Below are 6,242 nucleotides of genomic sequence, written 5' to 3' on the forward strand. Positions count from 1 at the left end.
TCAACCAAGATATGCATGAGCTACCGAGCATGAAACAAAAACCACTTGTGGACACTCTTGTGTCATAGCAACCAGCCCAATCTAAGTCCGAAAAAGCATATAAATCTGGCGGCAACGATCCCCCCTTGGGATAAAACAACCCAAGATGTATGGTGCCACTCAAGTAGCGAAAGATGCGTTTAACTGCCTTCCAATGCTGAGACCCTGGGCTATGCATAAACCTGCTCACCTGTGAGACTGCAAACTGAATGTCCGGCCTCGTAATGCATACATAAATGAGGCAACCAACAACTGTCTGATAGAGTGTGACATCAAAGTGATCTCCAGCATCATGAAGACTCAACTTCAAACCTGTCTCCATTGGAGTAGCAATAGGCTTGCAGTCTTCAAGGCCAAATCTCCGCAACAATGTCTCAATATATTTTGTCTGACACAAAGCAATACCTCCATCACACTGCTTAAATTGTATCCCCACATAATGATGCAAATGCCCCAAATCTGACATCTCAAAAGAGGCATTCAAATCAGCCTTAAAATCAGCAATATGACTTTCATTTGGTCCTGTGAGCAGCATGTCATCGACATAGAGAGCAATGATTAGATGTACATCATCCACATGTTTAACATACAAAGTGCTTTCTGTTGGACTATTCTGAAAACCATGTGCAGTCAAATATGCATGTATCTTTTCATACCAAGCTCGTGGAGCTTGCTTTAAACCATATAAAGCCTTTTTCAACCTGCACACTTTGTTTTCCTGCCCTCTTTGAACAAAACCACGAGGTTGCGATACATACACCTCCTCATGCAAATCTCCATTCAAGAATGCAGTCTTTATGTCTAGCTGATGTACATTCCAACCATTATGAGCTACCAATGCATAAATGCTACGAATGGTAGTCATACGACAAGTGGGAGCAAAGGTCTCATCAAAATCAATGCCCTTTTCTTGAGCATAACCCTTTGCAACAAGTCTAGCCTTATAGCGATCAACACTGCCATCTGGCTTTCGTTTCAATTTAAAAACCCACTTACATCCAATGGCCTTTTTACCAATGGGCAAATCACACAAAGACCATGTACCATTCTTGATTATAGCATCATATTCACTTTGCATTGCAGCCAACCAATTTTTTGAATTTTGTGCCTCATCAAATGAAAGAGGTTCTTCCTCTTCACACATACTAGACACAGCCAAAGCATAACAATCTGATGTATAAGAGGCATGCTGAAAACCTGAACGAGTACGACTAGTCATAGGTGCATCAATCTTACTATCACGCAAGGTTTGCACCAGCCATTTAGGCATACCTCTAGCTTGCTCATTTTCAGCCCTATCCTCTTGAATTACATCCTGTAAATCTGCATCAGAAATAGGCTGATCTATGATGTCGTTTGAAATCTGCATAGGCTGAATATTTGCCTTAGTAGGACTTACATTTGAATTCCCACCTGTAAATAGAGGTAACAATGTATCAAATACATCCCGTGAGCTCACACCTGTCTCTTTGGTACATGATAACAAAGGCTGCAAAACATGTTCCACAAAAACAACATCTCGACTAATCAAGATACGCTTTGACTACGGATGATACAATCTGTAACCCTTGCTCTCAACACTGTAGCCAACAAAAATGCATTTGACAGCCTTATCATCCAATTTCCTGCGTTGTTGCACAGGCACTAAAGCATAGGCCAAGCAACCAAAGACACGTAAGTGACCAATAGAAGGCTTCCTGCCATGCCAAGCTTCGTATGGAGTAATAGATTGCAAGGCCTTAGTGGGACACCTGTTGAGTACATATGCAGCACACATGACAGCCTCAAGCCAAAACGCATGTGGCAAAGCTTGGCTCTTGACCATACATCGTGCCATCTCCATAAGTGACCTGTTCTTCCTCTCAGCAACACCATTTTGCTGAGGGGTATACAGCACTGTACATTGGTGTTTTATTCCACGACTAGCCAAAAATGCATCAAACTCTTTAGACATGTACTCCCCCCCTCGATCAGAACGAAGGGTGCCCACAGTACAATTGGATACATTTTCAACCATAAGCATAAACTGTTTGAAGCACAAAAACACTTCGGACTTTGCCTTCAGTGGATATACCCATGCATGCCTTGAGTAATCATCAATGAAAGTCACGAAGTACAAGTGTTTACCAAATGACGGAGTTTGCATAGGCCCACATACATCACTATGTACAAGCTGCAATTTGCGAGTGGCCCGCACAGAACCATCCTTTGCAAATGCAGAACGCTGCATTTTGCCCAAAATACAGCCTTCACAAACATGTTTCAATGGTGCCTCAAGAGGGGGCAATGAAGCAACCATATCAAATTTCTGCAAACACAGCAAACTAGCAAAGTTCAGATGACCAAAACGAGCATGCCATAGTTTTGCATTTGAAACTGCCTTTTCATCAGAAACTGTATTTGCTGAATTTTCCACACACTTGTCATAAGAATTGAGCCTATATAGCCCACGAAACAAGGTGCCAGATACAATAATCGTATCACCAGAAGTCAAATCATGAACAGTACATCTGTCATCCACAAATTTGACTACAAGTCCAAGTCTAGCAAGCGCAGAGACAGACAATAGATTCTTCTTTATCCCTGGCACATACAAAGCATCTGAAAGTGTGAAAGCGCTGCCATTTGCAGCAGTAAGCATAATTTTACCAATGCCCTTCACTGGGTAAGAAGCATTATTGGCACATGTGACAGTATTCCCATTAGGGACAGCCTCAAGAGAAGTGAACATATCACGATGCGAGGTAATGTGCTTTGTAGCACCACTGTCAAAATACCATACATGAGAGTCAACAGAAACTGCCAAACATGCATCATGTACAGATGGGTCATACTGGCAATACACGCTAAACGCCCATTCTGTATCCTGCACAACATTTGCAAAATCTGCATTTGTAGAAGCATCTGCTATTGTGGCTGCATTTGACTCTTTCTTCTTTGCCTCTTTAGCCTTTAGCTTAGGGCAATTCTTAATGACATGATCATTTGCCTTACAATAGTTGCACCTGGTCTTTTTCTTGCCTTTATCAAGAGCCTTCTCAGACTTATTGTTGCTACCTGTGGAAGGAGAAGAAGTTGCAGACCTACTAATAGGAGAAGAAACAGTGGAAGGGGCTGCCTTACCACTTCTTCTCTGCTGTTGGGCAGCAATAAATGCTTGATCAACTGCACACTGCCTGGCCCTATTTTGCCTGGACTGCGCTTCTTTGCAAGAGTTTGTTGACTAAAGTATCATACTTGACAGCATCAGGTCTGTCCTCACATTAAGAAGTCTCCACATGGAAGCAAAAGTCTGATATGTCTCAGGTAAAGCATCAAGAACAGTCTGCACAAGAGAATGATCAGGAATAATCTCACCTGCAAAAATCAACTGTTCTTTGAGATCTTTAATCTCAGCAAGAAAAACATTCATGTCATCATCTTCTTGCATAATCTTCAATTCTAGCTCTTTACGCAGGTAAGCGATTTTTGCCTCGTACGACCTGCATACAAACCAGCTAGAATATCCCAAGCCTGTTTTGCTGTTTTAGCTGAATGAATATGTGGGGTGATGTTACGTTTGACAGAAAGTGCAATCAAGGCATGAGCCTGCGCATATTTACCATCCCAACGAGCTTGTTCAGCAGTGGGTAAAACAGCAGCAACAGTAGAGCTGCTAGAACCTGCAACATCCTCAACAGATCCTACATCCATAGAACCTGGACGTACATCCATACCCTGCACAATGTTCCACACTCCTTTTGCAACCAAAACATGCTGCATCATGTATGCCCAAAGTGGGTAGTTGCTGTCTCCATCCAGTTTGTCTTCAGCAGACAACATGCGAAATACATCATTACTGTTATCAGTCATGGCCACTGACTGAAAACTGATGCAAAAGCTACCTGCACTGTCGAAATTTCTGTAGAAAATGACGAAAACACTTGTGCGAAACTTGAAATGCAAAAACAGAGCCCGAAACGACCTCAGATGCAAATTCTGAGAACGCAAAGCCCTACAGGCCTATTTGTAGAGTATAGGGACCTGCAAGCGCTCGTGAAAACTCACCTCAATCGGAGAACGTGAGTCGGAGGGTGCTGGCGGCGTAGCCCTGGGAGTCGATGCCTGCTCTGATACCAATTGTTGGAATTAGGGTTGCAGGAAAGCACACAAAGCTTGGAGAAGAAGGAGTAAGAATGCACACAACACAAAGTGTATTAGATTGTGTCAATGTACAAAAGATAAGTTAGCCCTAGAAGGATGGGCGTATATACAAGCCGGGGGAAAAAACCTCCTAAAGAGGGAAAAAGTGCCCCGGCGGTCCTAAGTGCATACTGTTTCCGTACTCTTTGTTCTAAGAGCACGCCCTTCCACCTGATTTGTTAAATCTTCTCTTGCAAGTGCTATGTACCGCATCTGCCAAATTCCCAAAGGCATTGTAACTAGATCCACTACCCATTTGTAATGCATGGCAGGTGGGTAGGTTGGTTGCAAGCCATCACGATGTCGCACATTTGAGTACATTTGACATACCATGCATGCTTCCACATATTGGGAAACATCCTTGTACATTCCTTTCCACCAATATCTTTCCTTTATTTTGGTAAAGGTAGCCCACACACTTTGATGTCCAGCCCAGAGACTCTCATGGAATTCTTTCATGAGCTTCCCTTGAGTCTCTTTATCACATATGACTCTCTGTGGCATAGCATTCCTCTACTTAGGATGCTTCCACAGGTATCCATCCTTTAGAAAATACCCATATGCTTTTCTGCAGATCCTCTTAAATTCTGAGTCAGACCAATTTTTCTGTCTTGTCAGAGTACTCAAGTATTGACCAATAAGCAACCAATCTCCTTCATACATTTCCTCAGTAAAAGACTCAAGTGCATTTGATAGGCAAGTATGGTCCCCTTTTGCATATGCAGTAGTATAGAACTTTGTACCTACATCATCAATGTCACTAATCATCCCTTCTTCATCTTCATACCTGGCTCTTGATAGCATATCTGCAACAACTGGGTTATCTTTTCCTGCAATATGCTCAAACTCAGGATTTAGTGACTTGATATAGGCAATCCACCTAAGCATAGCGATATCTGGAGTGATGCAGCTTGCAATCATCCCAAGGAGTGGCAAGCAATCAGTTTCCACAAGTACAGATGCCCCAATAAGATATTCTTTTTCACATTTTAGAGCAATGACTATTCCCCATAACTCCCTCTTGATCTGCGGATAATTTCGCTGATGAATGCTTAATACCTTTGCTCCAAATCTGATTACATACTTGTGATCATCCTCATCATCTTGCCCTACTGCCCATCCTATCCCAGTAGGACTAGTATCAACTGTAACAATCACAGGCCTGCCACACTCATAGTCTGCCTTCCTTAGAGTAGGTGATGATTGAAGCAGATATTTCAGCTTCCGCATAGCTTTAATATGTGCTGCACTCCACAAAAATTTTTGATTTTTCCTCAAAAGTTGATAAAGAGGATCTACTACATGTGCATAATGTGGGATCCATATAACATAAAAGACACATGCACCAAGAAATCTCCTCAGCTCTGTAACATTAATGCATATCTCTTTCATTCTTTGTATTGCATCTATCTTGGCTGGACAAGGTCGGCATCCATTAGTATTACAAAGATGCCCCACGATTAGCACTTCACCAACCCCAAACACTGATTTCAATCCAGACAAAGTAAGATTCACCTCTTCAAGCCTGGATAGAATCATATCACAATCTTTTATATGATTTGTCACAAACTTGCGGCACCCTTTTGAATCCAAATCCCCATCTTTATCTTTCTCATCACAGCCTTTTATTGGCACATCATCCAGAAAAGGCATAGTTATTTGTGGTATGAAGTCTCGCAAGACTTTATTCATTCCATTCATCATATGCGCCACTGAGTTGGTGGCTCCCTGTGGTAAGGTGCACATCCTTACCAAACCCAAAGGAGTTTTCATTGTGGTCATGTCCCTGCGTTGTATATCCAGCTGGAACTGATCATATCCCGAGTACAGATCACCCATAGAGTATATAGCTTTTCCCGCAAATGCTTCTGCAAACTCGTCCACAATCGGACCTGCTCCCACATTCCTGATTGTGACCTTGTTTACAGGTTGCATGTCTTGAATGAAGCGCAATGTTCCATTTTTCTTTGGCACGGTAAACCATCTGTTAGAGTATGGAGCGCATGATGGCTCCGAAATTC

This window comes from Cibotium barometz, chromosome 45 (genome assembly GCF_041138505.1).
Source record: "Cibotium barometz isolate CiBa-2024 chromosome 45, ASM4113850v1, whole genome shotgun sequence".
Taxonomy (NCBI): Eukaryota; Viridiplantae; Streptophyta; class Polypodiopsida; order Cyatheales; family Cibotiaceae; genus Cibotium; species Cibotium barometz.